This window comes from Diorhabda carinulata, chromosome 3, assembly GCF_026250575.1.
Source record: "Diorhabda carinulata isolate Delta chromosome 3, icDioCari1.1, whole genome shotgun sequence".
NCBI lineage: Eukaryota > Metazoa > Arthropoda > Insecta > Coleoptera > Chrysomelidae > Diorhabda > Diorhabda carinulata.
The window spans coordinates 32,225,978-32,251,047 of record NC_079462.1 but is presented as its reverse complement, the minus strand read 5'-3'; the positions used below and the strand labels follow the sequence as shown (position 1 = coordinate 32,251,047).

The 25,070-nt window shown below is 31.9% G+C and overlaps 1 protein-coding gene across 2 annotated transcripts in view; it reads right to left on the bottom strand.

The window, feature by feature from the left end:
• LOC130891328 (inactive dipeptidyl peptidase 10) overlaps window positions 1-25,070 on the bottom strand; it is a 216,903-nt gene that overhangs the window by 107,725 nt on the left and 84,108 nt on the right. The gene's annotated exons all lie outside the window — the stretch shown is intronic.

The following is a 25,070-nucleotide window of genomic DNA, read 5'->3' as shown; positions in this document are numbered from 1 at the left end:
GTATAAATATAATATAGTATTACATATTCTAGAACTGTAATTTACTTCAGATTAAATTGTTTTAAACTGTTTCTTGTAGCATAAAATGTATAAGATTGTCTATAATAGAAAATAAATGATTCGTTTTTTTTTTGCTTAAAATGACTGTAAACTACTATCGAAATTAGAATAGTGAATTGCATTAATTAATAATTTGCTGTTATTTAGATGAATATTATTAATATATGTTAACGTTTATTGTTGGGATCAAACTATTCGTTACAGAAACTTGTTTTACATTGAAAACAAGCTCAAAAGGATAAACCCTATTATACTCAAGGGTTCTATTGATCTTACACTTCTGTAGGTTGTAGTGTTCGGGAAAGACGTGCTTGGTAGCCGATTTTACAGGTTTGCACTCTTCCAAAGAAAGGAGTCCGGATATGACGTTCTGGACGTCAATAGGCGAACTCAGTTCATGAGGCACGTCTGACTGTCGAGTAGGTCTTGCAAATACTGCTCTAGGTGGGTTTATGCTGGTCAGTTCGGAAGAACATCTACCGTGGTAGTATCTGTCAAATAGAGTCCGTTCAGCGATCTTTTTTCTATGCTCTAATCTATCTAAGTTACTAGTCAACTCTGGATCTCCTATTCGTATTACTCCCTTATGTATTGAGTCGAGCATCCTAAGGGTATATTTGAGAGCCGAGCTCCAAATGTGCGAGCAAAAATCCAAAGATGGAGGTATCTGGTCTTTGTAAAGGATCAAAATCTGTTGCGGTGTATATACCTTTTTTATCTTGACGTTTTGGTAAAGTTGCCTTAGTTAATTCGGCTACGTGACCATGCCAGAACATATTTCTCCCAATCTCAACACTCAAAAAGCAAATTTGCGATGGTAGTGATGTTTTATGTCCAGACATCCTGAGATACAGTGCTAATCTTCTTCGTAAAAACAGCTGACTGGGTATTTCCTTCATTAAAATCTATCACCTCGCTCCATCCCAATCCAGAATGTTTTTGAAATCGATATTGCTGGTGATGATCTGTTGCTGTCTACGGATTTGGGTGTTTACCAAGTTTATTAAGGCGGCTGACTTGAACTAATGTGCTATCGTCGACGAAGCTATATATTGGGTTTGGAGCTTTGTCGAGTAGAACGTTGATGTACAAGAAAAAGAGAACAAGATAAGATGCATCCCTGGGGAACAACAGTGTTGTCCTCAGACCTCTCTGAAGTGAAGCTATCAAGCTATTCGATGAGGGAGGACGACAAACCGTACGATATTAACTTATTCAGAAGGTTGGTATGGCAAAACCTCTCAAACGCCTCCAATTTGTTCGGTGCGACTGCTCTGAATTCGCCATATTTTTCTATAGCTTCAGTCCATACGTTAGTGGCATAGGCAATGAGATTGATTTATGTTTACGAAATCAGTATTGATGGTCGCTGATGATGTTAGCAGACCCAAGATTTGTTTGTTAACGACTTTCTCTATGAACATATCAATCGGACTGTAGTTGTTGGGGATCATCTTTTTTCCTTTATTTGCTAGATATGAGTCCGAGCAAGTTTCCATTCTGTAGGGACTGCGCCCTCTAGGGTCATCTACCTCGGCAAATTTTCATTATAACTGTCTTTTGTGATTCAATACTGTGGCTATGATGTTAAATCAACCTGAAGCTACTAAAATTCACCAACAAACTGATATATTTCTCATTTTCGTTATCTAAATTTGAAATATACGAGGTTTCTCGACAAAGTAAAATTTGGATATATGAAAAAATACGTGTACGGATACATAAAAACTATTTATTGTACAAAAATGTACAACTATTAAATTGATTCTTTCTATAGCTTCCGAAATTTGGTAATCACTTATCGTGTATATTTTCTCCAAAGAAAGTTGATACCTGTGTTTTTAACCATGTGGTAACTTATTATTTCAGATCGTCATCATCGTTAAAAGATTTCTGGGATCAGAAGAGATCAAAATCTCTGAGAGTGAGATCTGGGCTATAAGGTAATACTCATCGATTGTTCTAGGGGTAACTTTCGTTGGGGACAAACTGTGTCCCTAATCCCTTCATTGCCGTTTAGTTTTTGGGGTTTTGTAAGATTCAGTCGATTTTTTGTCTACTTTTTTCTCTTCTAGTTCTTGCTTCATTCCTTACATAATTCACAATATAATTTATGATAATTCACTTGACAATGATAATTATTTCCTTTATTTAGTTTGTTTTCTTGATGTTTTTAATACGTTCAAATGAAAATAATATGAAACTTTAATGACAATATATAAATTGTCTATTTTATTCTATTCTCGTATTTCTGTTACACGCATAATACAATTTACAATGCAGAATGGATTAGCGTCTTTGCTTTGTTAACTCGGAATCCAGCAGCAAATTAGAGAACTCGAGAAACCATTAAATTGAATTTTGCAAAAAAACTGCCGTCAACTGAAGTTCTTCAAGACAGCAGAATTAGAGACTTGATGCTCGTATGCGGTAATGCAACTTCCTTTTCTTGTGAAATAACCTCTTCGTTCGATTCGACCTACTTCCTACAAACTTATATTAGTGGAGAAGCTCTTTAAGAAAACTTCATCCCATCTACCTTATTTGTATTTTAATTATATTTTTAAATACATGTATATAATAAAAAGAGTCTAAAAAAATCAGAAAATGATTGGAAAATGTATACTTTCTGTTAAAACTTTTGATAAATGAATTAAGTACCACTTTATTTGGAGATTTTCCACGCTAAAATCTTAAGATGTTACTATTGGCTCGCGATTGATTAAAAATTACTTCCTTTGAGATCTTTCATTGTCGGAGCTCAATTTTAAAAAATGAAATACTGAGTGCTCGTCAGCTCTGCAAAAACACTACGTTTTTACGTTTTTGTTTTATTGATTAAGTTCACACAGAATTAACTGAAAAAGCAGTTGTTGAAAAAATTAATTGGATATAAGGACCGAATTAAAAAAAATAATAATATCAGCACAAAATAAATTTATTTGGAATTCATTTGAGTAGACGTAGTTTATATCATACATACATAATATGAGATAGAAAAAGTTGGTTAATTGTGAATTAGGTTGATTCTCCTCGTTGAGGGATGATTTGTAACCACGAGTCGCTAGCTTAAACTCTTTCTCAGGCAGTGATATTTGTTAATATTAAATAGAATACCGCTAAAATATTTAATAATAAAAAAATATTTGAATTATCCAATATTTTTTATGTGAATATTCACTAGATATTCGCAGTTAAAGAAAGAGTTTCAGGATCAAGTCGGTATGCCTAAAGTAATCACTTTAGGCACAATAATTTTGAGATGGATACAGGGAAAAAATGATAAATCACTGAAGTAGTCATGTTGTTTTAAATAGGTTTCAGTTTAATTGAACATTTTCAACATACACAATCAAATTTTAAACATGGCTTGGGAATTAATATTAATGGTAGATACTGTCGAAGTTATCCCCATCTGAACTTGCACAATAATCAAGTCATTTTAGAAAACTATGAGAAATTTGTAGATGAAGAAATGTTTAAAATTCCTTTTCTAATAGCTCCTCTCAAATCGTCTTTGGTCTTAAGTTTTTTCTGCATAACGGTAATCTTTCAGGAAGCCCTATAAAAGGAAATTACACGGATTTAATTCCGATGAATACAGGGGTCATTCTATACCTGCGTGTGCAATCTTGGGATATCCTGAACCGATGAAGCGTTCACCATAAACTTAGTAATATCATAAAGTCAAATATATATATTTATTCTTATACCTAAGAGTATATGCACTGTCTACTACTTCCAAACTTAGTACTAAAACCATTATATGCTTCAGTATACTTTTTACCTCCCACAAATACAAACAGTGCAGAAAAATCTGATATTATGGTACTTTTGATGATGTTGTAGTCTTGTCCAGTCCTATACAACTCATGCAAAAATTTCTACGACACTTCCCACTTCAGCGGAGTATATATATTTTTTCTTTTCCAAGACTTTTTTAACAAAAATAAAAACACTCATTGTGATACACCCACGTGGCCCAGCCTTATAAGCAACTTTCCATTTGTCACCTTGTAGGATTAAAATCGTTACAAGTCACTTATCATATAACTCTTTTGATTCGTATCTTGAATTTATTTGGAACCTAAACTGTATTTATCGAAAAACGACTAAGAAAATAATTCAGCTTTGGAATTCTTTTATTTCTTTTGATTTTATTTCATTATAAAACTGCCAAATGTTCTAAATTTTAAGTCTGTTTTAAAATTAGTTTTTTTAAATAATTTTTGACATATTGATAAAAAATTGACGTTTCGACTTAACTTCAGACTTTATCAGAGCCGGATTAAGCAGGGGGCTTCGGGAGGCCTACAGCCCTGGGCCCCAGGTCCAAGAGGGTCTCATCATTTGGAAAACATTCTGTATTTTTTGATGCGTTCATACCACAAATCTAACGTATTGATATTATTTTTTTAATTTTTCCGAGTTTCCTTAAGGGGGCCCTCATTATTTTGGCCCCGGGCCTTATAAATCTAAATTTGGCACTGGTCTTTACCAAAATATGAAATTGACACTGACAATTTGCGTATTTATATTAATCAATAGATCACCTACATTATCAACATCAAAATAAGAATAAAATCAAAATAGAAATTTGTTCTATTAAGAAAAATTAATTAATCCTCAGTCCTTATATCTTAAATATTCAGCAGGTACATCAATTAAATTATTTGTAGTTTGATTAGAATTTTATTTTATTAATGATTTCAATAAGTATGATATTAGTATAAGTCATAAAAAACATAATACGTTATACAAATATTCCACTAAATCAAAATCTAAAACCCAAACAAAAAAACATAAATTTAATTATGAAAATTCAAAAATTCTTGGAACCGAATTTAGTACAGGAAAAAGATAATTTTTGAAAATGGTTCACATTCATAAGAACCAAAAAACTATAAATGTTGGAAAAGAACAACTACAAATAATTTAAATGATTGAGTACTGCTACATATTTGAGATGTTAGGACTGAGGAAAAATTTATTTTTCTTATTAGAACAATTTTCTATTTTGATTTTATTCTTATTTTGATAAAGACTGAAGCGGAAACCACAATTTTTTATCAATCTTTCAAAAATTATTAAAAAAAACTAATTTTAAAACAGGTCTAAGAAATAAGACATTAAAGAAATTTAATTATATATATTAACCCTGTAAGTATTGGATGAGAGGCAAATGAATTCAGTTGCTTATGTTTTTTAAATCAGATTTTTTACTTTTATAAGAAAGTTTCAGTTCAAGAGGATTGAAATATTAAAGGTGAAAAAGATTAAATTATTAAGAAGTATCGAGACCTTGCTTAGCTCCTAAACCCTAACAATAGAGATTTTCTTGGAATCGAAGAATTTTTTCCACTAAAAGAATTACTTCTGGATGCTACTTATGGTCCTAATTTATGAAAAAATTTCACTGTTGTTATTACTACTTCAATGGTCTGTTCATATTGTGGCAATAAAACTTTTTTTTTTATTTAACGAAGATTCTTTTCCAATTCAATGTATTTGTATATGAATTTGGTTTGTAGGCGTTAAATAATTTCAATTTTCTACATTTATTTAGAACTGAAATATCAATCCAGGACATTAAAATCTAATATTATGAGGCTTAAATTGGGGATTTTATTAACTTCAATATTAAAGTGAGTTTACACCAAATAAATTCCTGTTTCTCTTCTTGTGTCATTCAACAAACTGAGTTCCTCTAATGAATAGGTAAAATTATATACAAGTGAATGTCTCGAGGATATCTTTAAACAGCATAATTTAAGAGAGGAACCCTAAGAAATTCTGAAGATGTAGTCGTTAAGCAACTTGAAAATAATTGATGCCGAGAAAATACAGCATAGTCTCAAATGAAATAAAAGTTTAATGAGTTTAGATAACCAAATTCAAAATTATCATAAAGTAAGTTGTTAATATCCAATTTCTCCAGACTATTTAGAAATATTTATACGAATAAAATCCAACTACGTATTAACCCTGAAACGATTTTTTAAATAAAAACTATAACCAATATAGAAAAACATTAATGAAAATAAATTTGCAGTATTCATGGATTTCAATGCAAAACTGGTCTGTCAATTAAAAAAGTAGAACCAACACACATCAAGGTTATACAAAAAGTTTCTTTGGCTGCTTAACAACACCTGCAATAATGTGAATAAAGGAAATTCAGTGGAATGAATTAATAAATCATCTTCAGTAATGAACCTCGGAGAAATGGAGGCTCATGGAGACTGAAGGTTTAGAGAAAGTTTCTTTGGACGTAGTCGTCTAGACTGGGTGTTATTCGTCACAGCTGAACCCCGTTTGTACTGGTGTAGAGAGATGATTCTGTGGAAGCAATGAAGAAATATTTTGCTCTTTTTCCTACCTCGCACACTAGGTACAACCTTTTACAGCTGGAAACCTACTGCACTGGTGTAGAGAACGATTTTAGTGAAGAAACCATCTTCAACGGAAATTCCGCAATTTTTTAGAGAGCGCACTTTACTGTGGTAGTATAAGATGCTATATAGTAGTAGCAACTAGTTCTAATTAAAATCATTACGTTGAGAAAGTACTAGGGCCGTATTATATCCACTATGTTTCAGCAAGACATTCCACGACTACTTTTTCCTAGAGAATCACCACATCAATTGTTTTTCCTGGTGACCAAAATCACATGATCTATCTTCAGTTGAACATGACCTGGACATGATTGTTCAGAGGCTTTCAGTATCTCTAGCACTCACATGAAAAGGTTTAGAATAGAATATGTTAAAAAGACATCGACCAACCAAGTGCCTAAGGGATCACGAGTTTATAATGCATTATTCAATTCAGCCTGTTTTCTTAGTAAATTGTCCCATGAGGCTGAAAATAAAATAATGCATCTGGTATAAAGTACTCAATACGTGAAGAAACAACTATTAAAATTCGATGAACAGTTGTGGGTATTTTTGTAAGTGAGTTAGGGAGTGCTTATTGTGAAGTTGCATCCTTCACAGCTTCAAATTTCCATCACGCTATGAATGTTAACTTCGTTTTTATCATAGTATGTTCTCCTGGCAAATATATTCCAAAAGCTGAAATGTCGAAACTTCCAATTTTCCTAACTTAATTAACAATTGAAAGTACGTAATTTTCACATTCAAAATTACTTCACGGTGAAAGGATTCTAGAACAAGTAAATTCTACTTGGTTAGAAACTTCGATTTCCAGCTTTAGCTGATACGATTGGGCCCGACAAAAGATAGATACTTGAATTTAACCATCTACAACATCAATGAATGAATCGTGTCGACCTTCCTCTCAAGTAAAACCTTAAATTCACAAATGAAGAAATAAACTAAATCGTTCATCGATTGATCAATAGATTTTATTCAATCGAAAAATACTAAAGATTTTCAATATCTGATAGTTAGAATGCAATTTTAATGCAATTGGAATTATTGTAAAATCAATCCATCAGTTTTTAAGTAATTTGTAACATTGTTAATTCCATTTATCGTTCATATAGTGAGTTTTTGCATCAACGATTAATGGAATTGTCCAATTTTTTTCTACTTTCCTTCTCAAATTCTCAATTAGATTACATATTTACCGGCTGAATATACTAAAGCTCATAGACTATTTTTTAACAACACTAAAACTAATTGACCGGGATCGTTAAGGCTGGAACAACTCGGATTGAGCTAACAGTCTATTGTCTTCTAAAAATAACGGCGAGTACGTTACAAGTTTATAAAGAAGAGAAATATTACATTTGATCTTTATGGTTTGATAAACCTAAAACAATAATTGAGAAAAGCTTCCAAAGTTTTTGTAACACGAAAAGCCTAAACGTCTATTTGACTATTTAAAAGAGAACTTTTTCTATAATTTCCCTATTTATGATTAAAAAGTCAATTCAAATAAGATTTATTCATTGTGAACAATTCATTTCATTTGAATAAGTGAATTTTCAAGAACAAAGTTAAGAAACAACTCAATACAAATTAAGTAAACGACGAAGAAACATTTTTAGTATATTATAAACTCAAAAAAATTATATAATTATGCATGTTTTATGTTAGACTGCAACATTCTAGCACGATATGTCTTTTTAACATGTAAGATGTAAAAGAAAAATCCAGAAAAGGCCGCCGAATATCATTTACATTTCGGAATTTCATCTGGAATACCACTCATTTGAGTGAAAAATGTAGAATTAGAATAAATAAAACTTGTGTTAGGTACATATTAACGAAAAGCATTTACTCAGCAATCGAAATTGATGTACTCAGATACAACTAAGGATGTGGAAAACATCATTGTACGTAAATAAAGACGTTGCAGACACGATAGTTTTTAGATCACGGATCCAAATACCCAAGAAAACTGACTAGATTAACGCCTATAATTTGAAAAATAAGTTTTCCAAGACTATACCGTTGAATTATACGAGGTATGTCCACAATGTAACTCCTGTTTTTATTTCTATCAGAGACAGCTCTGCAATTCCGAGCAAACGCGGCAATTATTTTCACTCAAGCAAAAAAAATTTACGATACTTTCAAGTCGCTGCTGCCGACGTTTCTTTCTAGTGCTTATTTGAAGATCTGTGATGCGTTTTCTAAATGCAAACAAGTGAAACTTATCAGCAAATTGGCGATATTTACACAAAAAATTCTATGAATGATCGAATAATTAGAAGATGGGCGACACAGGTCAATGTTGAGCATACACCTCTAGAAATCATGTGCTTTTTTTAAGGACAGAATTGCTGATTTAGTTCTCACTACAATGTAAATTTTTACAGCGAGACCATTGAGTAACACAAAACATGTGCCGGGGATTACTGTGAAAAAGTTGTTTTGTCCACACTGCGAGCATGACAAAAAAACTACTACAACATTTTGGCTGATATGTGTCCGATCATCCTCCGTACAGAGGCCGGCCTGGCTCTTAGCGACTTTCATGTTTTCTTACACCTAAAATCTTTCCTTAGTGGTCAACGCAATGGTGAAAATAAGATGAAATAACATGTTATCACTTAGTTTAAAATACAGACGGCAATTTTCTATGAAGAATGCATACAAAAACTTGTTCTGCGATAATAAAAGTGCCTACAAAGCTTCTAAAGCTATGTAGAACATTAGTTTAAAAGTTCTAGATTTTTGTACTATGAATAACTCTGTATATTTTTGTTTATAACAAAACGGAAATTATTCTTTAGATATACCTTTAGATATTTATGTAAAAGAATTGCAATGAAATTTGATGTATCATCCAGCTCTGATTTTGTAGCGAATTGCACTCTTCAGTGCACTTTTCCTTTTTCTGAGTCAAGTAGTGTACAATAAATTCATTGATGTATTCTAACAAATTTGAATTGTGAATTTCACAGACACAGACAAGTATAAATCTGAGACTAAGTTTTTATTAAAGTTTCTATCAAAAAACATTTTTTCTTTTCACTTTCAACAATATTGAATCGTTTGTATTACAAAACATGTAGGTACTCGTTCGTTATGTAACGTAAAATTTGAATGGATACATACATCAATCAAATCACGCTTCACTTGTAACTATAATGGGTACATGTTCCTGCTGAAACGTCAATAAATCTATTGTCGATTTGAATACCGCTTCTTGAATTAAACATGTGTTGAATCGCGAAAATTGGTAGGGGTTTATAACGAAACCGTGTGTAGTTTAAAGAGTCAAAATTGATGAAAACATTGCAAGTATTATGTGTTGATTTCCCCATCACTGTCTTAAATAAACATGCAATTAGATGGACGTTCATGGAACACGCAAAATACAAGGAAAATAAATTGTTTAATTTACATAAAATTTTCATTTAAATACATTATACAAACATCTAATTTAAAACACTATCAGATCTACTAGTTTCGAGGTTTTGAAATATTGAACTTAACAAAACGACCCTAGTGAAATTTTAGCAAACACTCAACAATTTTACAAGCCAATCCCACAAACGTTCAGATACTACTCTTGACGCTTAGAGTTAACGTTGAATAGATATAATTCAATGAAAGCAAATATATTTCCTCTAATGGTGTACTAAGTTTGGTCACAAAGAAATTTCCTGAAAAGTTTAAAATCAGCAAGAGTATTTGAGATACTACCCACTACTGCCAGACTACTGCCAGAAACTGATAATAAAATCACATGAGAGCGCAAAATGATAATAAAAGCATTGGTAGTAAGTGCCACACTTACTAAAAATATTTGTCTATGAATAATAAAGAAACTTACTCCTAGTTGTATAGGATGGACATGAATTTGGAACATTATAATCCGTACTCAGCGTTAGTGAAGTCAATACTCGTTCAAATTAAATGGAAAAGGTTGTGAATAGAAAAAATACCTAGGTGGGTATGGATCTCACCGGATCTCACTGTTAACGACTGAAGTCGAAAACAGAAACTACAGACTGCAATAAGAACCCAAAAAATAAAAATCTCTAATCCGCACTACGAGATTTTTTTCTCTCAGTACACTATTGGGATGTTATGATATGTCCCAATGGTGTTCGTCCCAGCCACATTCAAGACTAGGTACGTGCTATGAGAAATGCTAATGAAATTGGTTATCTGAAAACCAACGATCAAAATATAATATTCAGAAACGCGAAGCATTTTTCTTTTGTTCATGGAAAAAACTTCTATAATGTAGAAGAGAAAATTTGAAAAAAAAACTAAAATCAAATAGATGCACACTGATTATTAAAGAAAAAGATAACGAATTTGATTGATGTATAACTTAAATATTCAAAAAAGGTTTGTAATGAAATCTTGAACGTATGAAGTATTAACGATAATTAGCGCTGTTTCTTTTGTGCCTAAATTAATCAATTACTTTTTATTCACATTCTTAAAAAACATTCTAGCGGAAAATATCAATAAAATGTCTTCATAAACTTGACTTTTCGTTCGTTGACCGTAGATAGAATACGTCGAGTCTTTAAATTAACATAATCCAAAATTTTCATGTTTCTCAAAATGAATGAGGATACCAAAAATGTTATTAGCGAATTATAAAACAACTTCCAGCCCAAAGAGGTAAACAAAACAATCAACATATAATTAGAATCATGTGACAAATAAAAACAAAGTTGATCCATTCTTTCCTTTTGGTACGAAGTTACTACTAATGTCGGATGGCAAAAGATAAAAGAAGTGATTCATGTGGAACATTAGTTTCCACGGAGAATGTTTTTGTATCAAGCTCTTACGTATTTTTAATTTGGAAAGACCGTTAAACGTAGATGGCATCAGCAATGGATAACGGATAGTTAAAATTATTCTTAGTCAAGAAATTTCCTGATAAAAATTCTTGATCTTATCATAAAATCAAACATTTGTCGCTATCTTGATCTTGTTTTGGAATCAAAACAATATTTTGTGATTTTCAAGAACTTGGCGACCTTTTGCATTTTCGAAACCTACAGCCTTCTGGATATCGGCGAAGGCGTTTTTTGGTAATCCCAGTTTGGCGAAGCTATCGTGCAGGGTCTTAAGCACGACGCCTTTTGCTGACACAATAATTGGAACTATTTTCACATTTTCGCTGTGCTATATCTGTTCAATCTCAAGAGCGAGAGTTTCTTTTGGTGTTTGTTGAGAACGTTATGAGGGTTGGCTATAGCTACATCAACGAGAAGAACTGAATTGACTCTTCTTTCAACCACCACGATATAAAGTCTGTTATTCGTCACCTGTCTAGCGGTGATAATGAATCTATCGTAGTAGAGTCTAAAATTGTCATTTTCGATAATCCTCTGCGGCTGGTACTTGTAATACAGTGAAGAGAGAACTTGTTGCCCAATTTCTGATGGATGATGTTGCACACTTGATTATGCCGGTAAAGACAGTCAGTATTAACTAACGCACTACAAGCAGATTTTATAGGTCGAATGGTTTCTGATATTTATTGACACTTTCTGCATTTGTCGGATTGAGTGTTCGGATCTTTAATTATATTTTTCTTGTAGTTATTCGTGTTAATAACTTAACTGGATAGCCATCATAAAGCCTTCGGTCTCTGGAAAGGGAGAGCTGCTAGAAAGCCATTTGTTCGAAGCTTCTTTGTCAACATGCGGTTGGTTGCGGTCGTGATGATGTCTACCGTGTAGTGCTTTTTGTGAACATTTTCTCAGTGTCTGACACTATTTTCAAGTCAGAATCTGACGATGGGAGGTTGAGGGGTGAGTAATCTTTATCCGTTTTGGATATAATCCGATGTAGGACTGAGGTTTGTAATTTCTTGTGAAAGAATTCACTCATTAGCTGTCGAGAGTCTAGTTTAGATGGATCAAGCCTCTTTTCGGGGTAATATTGCTCTACCCCCAGGTGGTGGTTGTCATCATTGTTCGTGTTAACCTATGATTATATTACAATATTATATTATCACTCCGATTTATCACAGTTTGCTAGGAAATTTTCTCCTTTTCCTTTTCGCCCGATTTGTCTTACTAGGTTCACCAAAATGTACCCATATAATTCAAGAGTAACGTTTGTAATAATGGGAATATTATGGAGAAAAACCAACTGACAGCTGGAATGACTGAAATCAATTCTAAGTTTGCAAGAACAAGCCTAACACCAATAAGACTTAAGCAAAACCAATGCAAAACAAATATCAATAATTTCCTAATCTTGGCCTTGTTTGTGCTTTGCTTGGAAAGGCTGCAAATGAAATTTGATCGAAGATAAACAGAATACATAGATTGTAATTGCTACATTTCTGAGAAAAATTGGATACCAGAAGTTTTGAGATAATAATTTATCAATAGTCCAAGCAAAGCTCTTCTCAAAATATTTCTATTTCCTTTCCGTTTCGATACAAACTGAACGAAGTTTTTGATATCCACTGTATATATAACTGTCAGAAATCATAAGCTTTCTAGATTAAAACATAATTACTATAATAGCTTTTAGAAATTTAACACGATTAGACTCATTAAAGTGATGAAAATCAGCCTGTTGATATGACCAATATTCTAATACATCTTTATCCCCTGGGTCTCTTCTTCTATTCCGATCGAACGAGGAGGAAATAACACATCGAAATGTATACAAAAAGAACATTAATGTATTCAACATCACACAGAGTTGTATAGCGAAAAGGTCGTCATAGCAACGTCTTGATGGGCGTGTGTGCGACCTTCTAAACGTCAGGTCATGATTAACACGGAATGAACTTGTCAGTTGTTAAAGGTCTCTATGATAATTATCTTCTCTGGGACTTTCTGATTCCGTGCTTATCATATGCGAGAGCTTACAAGGATACAAGTTAAGTGTGATATGAATAGTTTTTTTCTGCCGTATATAGCTGAAGGCTTCAATTCTTTTATTCTTTGGAAGTGGTGTTGACATTTTTTCTTCTTCTAATTTGTTGATCGATTTTATCAATTCCATCTATCCATTTGCTATTCTTATTTTGTAATCCTGCGTTTCTCACAATACCTTCCAGAATTATGTTGAATAGCGTTGGTGACATTGGGTCTCCCTGCTTAATGCCCTTATATGTTTTATCTGATGTTGTACCTTGGAATCTCACTTTAATGTCACTCTTATTTAATATTATTTCTATGAGTTTTCTCAATTTTTTTAGATATCCTTGTCTTTCCAATTCCTCTATTATTTTCTCTCTTTTTATTGAGTCGATTGGGGACGTATGAAGCAAATATAAAACTCAGCTTTATCTCTCACCACTTATTTGAAAATTATTATAAACTTTTTGTTCTATATATCCTATGTATCCCTTATTAAATTTAAATACCAACTCGTATTAATAAAAACCAATAATATTAAAATTGAAACTATTCGATAATTGAAGTTAAATATTGTTTCATTTTCAAGAACAGCCGGTCGTGCTGCCATCTGCTAGAGGGCATCCAGAGCCGCAGGTCCAATTGATTTTCCTTGGCTAAACTTTTCCCATTCCGGAGAATTGACTCGAAATTGAAGTTTCCTGTTGTGAAACATGTGAGTTTCTACTTTCTTACAAATGAGAAACGTGATTTTATTTCAGTCTCACCAAGATTTGAGATAGAACTCCAACAAAAGTTATTGAGCTTCCTTCAATAATAGACTAATTAACTTGTTGATTGATTTTCATATAACTAAATCAATTTTTTTAATAAGACGTGTATATATACGTATGATTAACATAGGAAAGCTTGTTTTTTTTTAGTTTTGAATTTCATAAGTTCATCAAAAAGGCTAGACCAAATAATTCTCTTATATAAAATTGAGTTATTAAACTTTAAAATATAATTTATAGTATTTTATCGTTGTATCAAAAAAATTTGCATATTTTTCAAATTTTTTGTCTTTTTTTGGTTTCACAAATACTTTTATTCACTATCAGTGAGGGAATAAATAATTTCAATTTATTGAAAAATTAAGATACGACAGTATTAGAAACTTGACAGTTAAATAAAAGCATCTGTGACACCAAAAAAATTTGGAATACAAACACTTCGAGAAGGTGTTTTTGGTAAACTTCATAGTTTCGTCAAAAAATTGGGGAAAAAATGATAAAAATATTATAAATTGTATTGTTAAGTTGAATAACTCAATTTTATATAAGAGAAATGATATGGTGTAGCCTTTTTGCTGAACCATTAAAGAGTTACAAAATTCTAAACTCAAAAAACAAGTTTTCCCATGCTAGTTTTACGGAAAATTGGAATTTATCATTGTCTTATTATTAATATTAAGGGCTGTGGCTTTCACATGGCTTTTTATATTTTTGATGTATTTAATAGTCAAAATAGACAATCCTTTGGAATCAGTCTAATGTTGATACATTAACATGAAACTTTTTGTTAAAGTTGCTTAGAACTAAGTGATTCAAAACGGGAATATTCTAAAGTAAATTCCGTAAGACGTAAGCGGCACAGCGCTACTATGCAAGTAGCGTAGCATATAAAATATCGAATATAATTCCAGTGGGTTTCGGATATATTTCATAATTTTCCGTCATGTATCGAGTCCAATGACATAAACCAAAATGATCAATAGGATACGTGGGTTTCCGACACATCCCACACAACCATCCATTGATAAATATACATCGATGTTATCAATACTTTTTATTTTAAACCCATGTCGACGACAGAATTCGGTTACTCTTGATTTATACATATCGAAACGACAGTTACATCGATCGTTTTTGTTGTTATTATATAGTGAAAGAACAATCGAAAAGTTCAGAAGAACTTAAATTGAGTTTCCTGAAAATGTAATATCAGTTTCGAAACATATCAGCTTAAACTAAATAAAATGTGAAGGGGTGGATGATATCCACCATAAAAATATATTGATAATTGTTGGTATAAATTTTATAACAGATTTTGAAAATTTGCTGCTTGGAAACAGACCGACGCCTCAGGTGGAAGAACCTGGTTTGAGCAAGTTGTTCAAAAATTTTGAGCATATTTTCCAAAAGCAAACGTCAACGGCAACGGCAAACTGTAAGTCAAGTTTATGAATCGTTCTCAAAGTCGAAACACCAACAACACAAATGCTAAGATCAATTTAGGAAATCAGCCTCAAACATAGGATAAGAAGTTAGGATGTTTAAAAATAATGAGGAAACTAGTGAGATGGGCAAAAACAAAAAACCAAACAAACGGAGACCAATAGACAGACTACAAAAAGTTTTGTATGAGAGCTGGAGCTCATCATGTCAAAAAATGCTCGGGAGAAGGTTGAATATTATAAGAAAAAATGAAGAAATGCACCAAAGAAATGATGAAAAGAATGAACTAAGATAAAAAAATACAAATTGTAGCTTACAAGAATATAAAAACACAAAGGTATCATACGAAAGGAATAGTTTCAATGACGCTATTAAAAGTTTGTAACAACCAGAATGAATAAAGAATATGAGAGGTACAGTGAAAATAAACTCGAGCTCTTTATGACGTTGAATGCTTTATTATTATGTGAGAAATAGAATTTTGCGCTCTGTAATAAAGTCCAAACGTGTTTCTACTGTATTATACGTACATCATTCTATTTCCAAGTATATGACACGTTTTAATACAATTTGCTTTGTTTACTTATTTATTTTTGAGTTTAAGCTACATTTTACACTCTGATGTTATGGATATCTACATGGGAAGCTGGAATTGTTCTATTTACAATAAGAAATACTATAATTTTCTAATTTTACAACTAATAACAACTATAGTGTTGCTACAGTTTGGCAACATCGATTCTCTTGTTTCTTTTTGTTGGAATATTTCGTTTCTTATAATAAAAATGTCAGGAAATGATCTAAAAACATTGGTATCTTCAAAAAGGAGCACCAATAATTTATTGTTCTGAAACAAAAGACTGTCTGAAAACATTTATGATCTAGCGACAGGATAAAAGCCGGAAAGTATCCTGGAAATAGGTTCCTAGGACAATTTGTTTTGTCAAGATACACATTAAATCGTGAAATATTGGATATTGCTTGCAATTATGGATAAACATCAGATATATTTACTAATTGGAGGTCATTCTATCTACTGAAACTTATGCCTCTATGCATATACATTTTCTGTGGAAATTTAAGATACTTCTATAGAATATATAGAAAAATTTGATAAAGTATCCAAATATACAATACAAATTAAAATATTTTATTATTTCACAGGGTCTTTACGAACGTCGTTCTCAAGTAGGTAGTGGCTACCATATAATATTTATTAAATTTAATTACATCGTCTTCAAAAAATTCTCCATCAAAATCAATACACTTTTGCATGCGTTTAAATCAATAATTGAAGCTTTTTTTCCGATTGAGGTACCTCTCAGTACCTACCAGGTCCCTCGCAATTTATTTTTGATCTGCGTCATAAGGAGAAATCATTGGGTGCCAAACAAGGACTGTACGGTGGTTGACCCATCAGTTCCATGTTTTGACTGTTCAAAAACGTTTTTGTTTGAAATGATGTTTGGAGCTCGCATTGTCGTGGTGAAGAATAATTCGTATTGACAATTAATTAACCGTTCTACATTGCTATAATTAAACGGTGGCGACATGTAAAGTTATTTCTAAATTTCCGGCACAACAGCCGATTTTGCACGACCTTGGACGTAATTAATCCTATAGCGAAACACGATGGCTTGCGATGGTGCTTTATCACCAAAAGTCGAGTTGATAGGCACACTGCTGTTGGTTTAATCCACATCGAAAGTCATAGAAAATCATCAGTGTTGCCGTATCTCAAAAATTAAGTTGCAACCCTTGTGAAAATAGGTGGTTGAGTGTAAGCAAGGGTTTTTATAAAATTATTTCAGAAAGTGCACGTGCTTTCCATTGATGTACCGAACACTACGTAATCTTTTTAGTCTTTTGCGGTATTTTTAATTTTTGTAAAAATTACGGGTTGTGCAATATACATGAAAGTGTCCTTGCAATAATACTGATAAGTCGACGTTTCATTACAGTCGATAATTATTTAACTAGTTTGGGCGTTTTGTGAAACAATATTTATATATTTCGAAGCTATAAATTAATTTGAAATCAGCGTATTTTGAAACAAGATCTGTATTTCACAATTACAGTAGTAAGATTCCATATGAAACGTCTGCATGTTGGATCAAAATTTTTGTTAAAATCACTTCAGTTTTGAATCTGGTAAAGATACGAGTTGAATTTAAAACTAATGATTGATTGTTATATTGGTCTGTGTTTTTGTACGCATCTGAAATTTGGACACAGAAGGCCGCTACAATCAACTTTGAAATGTGATAACATTGTCGAATCATAATAATACCATGGGTGACTATGCAAGGAATTGGAGCAGTTTCAAACAAAGGAAAAGTAGTTCGTGAACTTTTGACTATAGTTAAAAGCCTAAAACTGTCGTCAGATTAAATCGTTACCGAATTTTACGGCTTATAATAGGTAAAAAAACGAATTTTCTGAGAATGGACAGGCATCCATGGCATCTAACAATTGTTTAGAGTGGCTGAAAACAGGGATCAGCTCGCCATTATGATAGCCAACGTCAGGGCAAACTGAAGAAGAAGAAACATAAGAATACTTCAACAAACTTATTGATGAATGAAGGTGCCGATATTACCAGCTTTTGGTAGCTCTGTTGTAACAAATTGTTAGGTTTATCATCGATTGTATATAGCTTAAGATATCAGAAAGTATTTGAGGATCTCCTGTCAATAATCGTCCCTTACAAGAAGATTTATCATTTTATTCCAGATATTTATCAACATTATGTGCACACACTGTGCACTAAGAAGCTGTTGATAACTATAAGCTTGTTATTAACAGAAGGTGGAATATAATTTGATGAAATAGAGAAAGGACAATGTAGTAGTACTCATAAAAGTGAATAAACTTTCAATCGAGTGAAATAATGACAACATAATATTCATGAAAACTTTTTGTATGAATAATTTGTGAAAACATTGAAAGCATAAACGGAATTGTTGATTCGTGTAATAAAAACAAAGAAAATTTCTTATTTCTCCAAGAATATAAGAAAAAAATGATCAATCGTTTTGTTAGCGTTGAATTTCATTCTTTCTCATCTCCTTTGAGTAAATATGTATTCAAATTATCAACTTTGTGACAATTGCAAACATCTTAACTTAAAACCAACACAAACTTAATTGAATTTCATCTTCTACTAAAATTACATTAAAATTTATACCTTCATCATCTCAAGCTTCACTTATTCCAAGAACCAGGTGACATTTCAATTAATATTCATATCTTACCACGCATATAAATCCACTCATAAATAAAGTCCGTGAAATATTTACTAACGAAAATAAGATACAGAAGTTCTCTGTATAAATTAATAACATAAAAGGCAAATTATAATGGAAAATATCACAAAGTTTTTCAAATAGCACACTGAGAAGACTTTCCAGGAAATTTGTCTAGTAATTTGGACTTCTATGACCAATAATTCGTCCAAATAATTTATAGAAAAATATAGTCTTGATTAGTGGGAATATCTTTGGTAGCAAGTGCCATACCATATCCAAAACTCTTTGAAAGAAATAGGATTAATGGAGTAGCTACAACAACAGAGCATCCCCAGGGCAATACAATAAGAAAAGCGGATGCAAAAGATCTTTTGGGACTCAACGTATATGACACTCTTAATTACATATAGTTACAATGTTGAAAAAAATGAGTTTTTGTCTTATTTGTATTATTTTATCTTCATTTTTCTTCTCAGTTTTGAAGCAAAATATGAATATGATACATCAAGGACTTTATTTATCTCGTATAAGCATATAGCTTTACAATTTATTCTATAGATATAATACCATCAATCTCAAGAACAGAGCTCATCCAAAATCATGTATTTGTATATTTATATAGAATTTGTTAGATTTTCTAAAAATAAACAATATCTGAGTATTTTTTTTGAGATATTTAGAGACAAACAGCCTCATATACAGAAGAAAATAGTATCGATAATGTATCGATAGTTAAATTGCATTTTCAATATCTTTGGTACCTCATTGTGGATCTGAAAAAATCATGCAAGAACAAAAATATTAACCAAATAAGGGATGGCATCGAAAAGTTACTGATACTATTAATCTTCGAGGAAACAATTTTAATGAATAAAATAAAATGGGTCTACAAAACTTTTGTTTCCTTGACCAATAGTTTCTGCATTCTTGAAATCACAAAACATGACACTCAGTTATATAAACCAGATGTGGTAGTTACTCCAGGGATAAACAGATTAACCATATCCAATCCTTGGAATCGAAGGATAATAATAATTGCATCAAGATTCTGGTTCGTTAAATTCACTGATTGATTCCCATAGAAACCTCTATATATTGTCCCAATAGCCCCATTTAAATTTTTATTGGGTTATTTTGTTATTGATATCCAGTTTATATTAACTATCCGGAACTTCTAATCTTGAGGTTATTTATAGAGAATTTATTAAGCAATTACTCAACAAGTTTATTGGCTGCGGCCAGTTAAACGAAGTTTACTTCAGCAGAGAGCACTCAAATTTAATTTAATGGATCTGTGATAAATTGATTGCGACATAGCCATGACATCCACGAGGCCGTATAAGAATGAGCACTTCCTTCATGCGAAAAATAAAATGTAACTAGAGTTTCTCAAGGAAATTTTGAATTATTTATGCTTGTTTATACTGAATAGGAACATCTTATTAGTCAAGAAATAACAACAATAATAATATTTGCCATTATAGATAAATTTAAATAAATGATGTAATTGCGAAAAGTTATTATTTGAAATATAGAAATTCGTTAATTTATTTGTATTAATTTTCCTTTTAAATACTTCTGTATTTGCCCATTCTAAAATCATGATACAAAAGTACAAATTTGGCGTTTTCGATGTCACAAATTGGTTGGATTGGTTGGCTTCGGTTTGGTTTTTTGAACGCGATTCATAAATGTCCCTTTATTATCACAAATATATAGTATTTCATACAGAAATATCTTTTTTTTTCCGCGAGTTAAAAGGTAAAGTAGAACGTAGCACAACCCAACTAGAAAATAAATCCGTTTCTCGATCAGATTAACAATCAAGAGACAGTTTCCAATTTAACACTGATAAAAAGAATCGTCCTTCATCACTTCTAGCACCAAATTTGAGATGCTTTTATTATAGTTGACGAGCTGTGCAAGTTGTAATGGGTAGGTTTTATGTACCGAACGTATTTGGGATATATAGAAAATGAATATAGAGAAGTTGAGGACGTATAATTAACAAAGAGAAAAATACAAAACATTTTGAAATTCCTCAAGAATAGAAACAGCCCTTGACTGGATGAGATCACCAAAAAACTGGTTAAATACGGAGGGAAAAATGAAATATTGAACTTATTCCAAACGAGTGGAAGATCAGCATAATAATACTCATTCTTAAAAGAGGGCAGGAAAGGCATTCATAAAGTTATGACACTGATCGACATCACTCTTAAAGCATTCACAAAAACTGTACTGGAAGGTCTAAAAGAAATCACCGAAACCATAAGTATACAGGGAGAAAAACGAGTTACGATTTTTTAACCAGACAGATAGAAGAAACAATGAAATGGAATGCCTGAAAGATATAGTTGGGAGGAACAAATAATTAAAAACTGAAAGTAAAATCAAGATGTAGAATACTAAGAAGTTTATACGACAAAAATCTCCACAAAAAAATACGGAATTAAAATTTTAAACAGCAAATTGTATTACAGGACATAGGAAGATTGGTGAGACAGTACAATCCAGAAGAAAGATGATCACAGAGAAGACCATATAAACGTTGCGGAGATTGCTGGACTCCCGGGAAAGAGTTGCTGGTGGTAAAGAAGAAAGAAGTTTGGGGTATCTATTAGCTCTATTGGTAGAATTAACAGGGCTGTTAAAAAAACCTTCTCCAATAAGTTTGGCATAATTTTTAGGCACATATGGTCTGCATTCACCACAATTTCCAGTGTGTTTGGTACGAAATGTCTACTACACACTTCTTGTGAACTTTAACACCCTGGAAACTGAATCACAACGTAGAGGTTTTTCGTAAACAGATAATATATTTAACAATAAAATTGTGATTCAAAAAAACTTTTTCTTTCCTTAGCTACAGAGATTGTCGAATCTGAACTTGTTGCTACTTTAATAGATGCGATTTCTTAAAGTTATGTCATTTATCATTTAGAATAACCCCGTACTTTAGGAAACACATGTAAAATGAATATTTGATAGTACAATCGGGGAGAAAAAATATCTTGTTGACAAACTCTCTCCAAAAATCTCGACAAATATTTGAACCGACTTTGTCCTTGGAACGAACGTGAGCGCTTGTTGATAATAAAAAGAACGATTCTTACTTTCTGATTGTTTCCAATTTACTTTGGAGTTTTTACACGAAGTTTTTATTTTCTTCGGTAAAACCTGCTTTGAAGTTAGTGAGTTGGATGATGTTTTTCAATTTATTTTTGCTGATTCGCTTGTTTCTTAAAAGTACTTACTGATAAATATTATATGAACAATACATTATGATTCGAGAAAGCTTTTAAACGTGCTCAATAGCAAAGTAGAGGATAAACACAATCTGAATATCTATTTTTCCTGTTTCTGATTATTTTCTGAATTAATTATGATTGAGAATTAAATTATTATATATTTTAGAGGGAACGGCAACGACAGGAAATGTAAATATAAACAGCTGTTCAAAAGGTGAATATATTGATTAAATTCGATTTTGAAAACATTTTATTGACATGAAATGAATCCATCAACAATAATAATATTTTACTAATGAATAAATATTATTTCAAAAGTACCCGCCAAGACGCAGCGCGTGCGCAAAGCGAACAGGGAGGAACCGACCCATTTAACATTTATCCACTCGTACAGAATTTAGCTCGTACGTGTTTGATCATCCTTCATGCACCCGAACCTCGATCCTAGCGACTTTTATGTCTTCTTATACCTAAAGCCTTCCTATGTTACCACGATTCAACTATGATGACGAGCTCAAAGAACCTCAGGTGACAACTTTGTATGAAGTAAGTTGTTGTACAGTGAATATTTTGTAGAACTAAATGGAACTTACTTTGTGGATATATTTGATATAAAAGGAAAAACTGAGCGAACTGATTGATCATATCATTTCCATTTTCATCATTAGTTCCAATCAAATGCTTCAAAATGATATTTAATAGATTTATTCCACACGTGTGTGTTCAGATTTCCACACAGTCGATTTGAATTATTTCGTTTTATATTTACAATAGTATGGAAATGACAATTATTACTCGTCATGCGTTGTTAATCTTCATAAACTGGATTATTTGTTAAAATTCATGGCTGAATATCAATAATTGCATTGATATTCAATTATATTCTATATTCATCATATTAGTACAATACCGGATTTAAAAACTAGATTATATTTATTTTTATTCTATTCAACGATAAATCGAGAGGCATTGAAAAATAAATCTGTACATTTAGTAATCGAGTAGAGAAAAAAATAATCAACAAACCCAATTAAAAAAAGGCTTCTACTGGCAAACTTAGATGCAACCATAAAAACTCCAAAATACATATCAAAATGAAATCTAAAGTTTTTAATAGTTAATCCAATATAAAAAGAGGAAATAACTTTGACTACCAGATATGCTAACAACTCCGAACAACGAAGAGGACAATAGATAATCTAGTTGGGCTGAAGCATCAGTTGACATGGAACCAGAAAGATCGAATGGTGGATGATGAAATGAAATGGACAGGAAACTTTGACAGATATAATAGATATTTGTTGCACAAGACATATTATGCAGACTTTGGGAAGATGCACGAAATTAGAAAATTAACGATGGCAAACGGCTGAAGACTAGAAACAAAAAGAAAAAGTAGAAATAGTGACTTTTTCCTTAGGATCAGATTATTATTATACAGAAGAAAAAGCAGATTATAGGTACATATTCCGTGAAATATAATCTGACGTACCCCATAACACAGATATTTATAATGTTCTTTTTTTTTGTTTCAGTTTTACCTTACTTAAAAACTCTATCAATGGTCTCGAGCACAAAACTGTTTCACTTATTAGAAGCTTTCAGTACACCGTGGTTTTTGTTTTCTGCATCTTCTAATCACCATTTAGTATTTTTCCTCCTGGAAATTTTTAACAATATCATCCGATACCAATTTGATGGTAACTCCAATTTAGTTTACATGATTATTAAAAAAACGTCAAGTATTTCATAGTCTAGCTAATTTACCAAGTGACTACAGCGCCATTACCGAGAATATTCCTGAACAGGCAAGGCTCTTCCAGCAGAACCAGGAACATTGAAAGCTACTCTCCCTGATACACCACAGATTGGACAGATAACAGAAAGAAAATCCGCACATCCGTCAATACAAGCGGATGGATTAACATTGACCAATGAAATGTCAACTTTAGCTGTAAATACACCTTCTAAGACTGCAGTTACCCTAGGAAAAAATAGTAGTAGAGGAGTATGTATGTTATAAAATGTATTGAGATTCATTACCATTTTTATATTTTCCATTATCTATTATGTATGCCATACAAATTCTAGGATAAAAATTCGTCTACTTTCACTTTGACATTTTTATAATAACATACACATTAATTTATCGTCTCCAGAGACATGAAATTTTCCTTGATCTACTTAAAATTTTTTCACCGTCTTCAGGAAATATCAGTATTTCAACTATGGCTGGTAAAATTGATCTAGAAATTTGAACTAAACATAAACACATAAAAATACCATCAATTAAGTATTTGTGAACAAATTTTCTAATTGATAAGAGTTAATTAAATATAAAACATCTCGTTTTTTACAATCCTATAATAAGAAAAGAACAGTAAAAGTTTTCGAACGAGAACACTTCAGAAGAAGTAACTATTGAGACAAATTTCCTCTGATGTATGTGTGAGAACGATAAGCTTTATTCCTTAGGTTCAATATTAGAAGATTTTAGATAAAAACGAGGGTGTAGAGATTGATAGAAATCCGTTCCTTTCTTACTATCTTTTATGTATGTGTTTCACAAGGTAAATGCCACAAAAAACGATAATTTACTGTCTGCGAAGTTTTGTAATAAAGTTTTTTATGGTAGTGACTTATAACGATTTAATTACTTTTCAAGTCAAGAATAAACGAATTCATTGAAAGATTGTATTTCATAATGAAACACTAACAGCGAGAAAGCAAATACAAGTTTCATTTGATTAATGTTTTTGACAAGGACTTTATAAATGACACACTTCACATTCCAAAGTCGCCATCAAAGGACTTATGATGGTTTTCTCTGCAAAGTTTGCGGTGTTTTATATCGAAACTGAGAATAGACGAGTCGGGGAGTACATATACAGTCCTCATACCAACTAATCTTACCAATAGGCACACGCCAAGCGAAAATTTTAATCATAAGGAAAAACGCATAGATCTAGACAAGCAAAAAAGCTCTATTAGCTCTGTTAAATTTAGTCTGGGAGTGCATTCAACT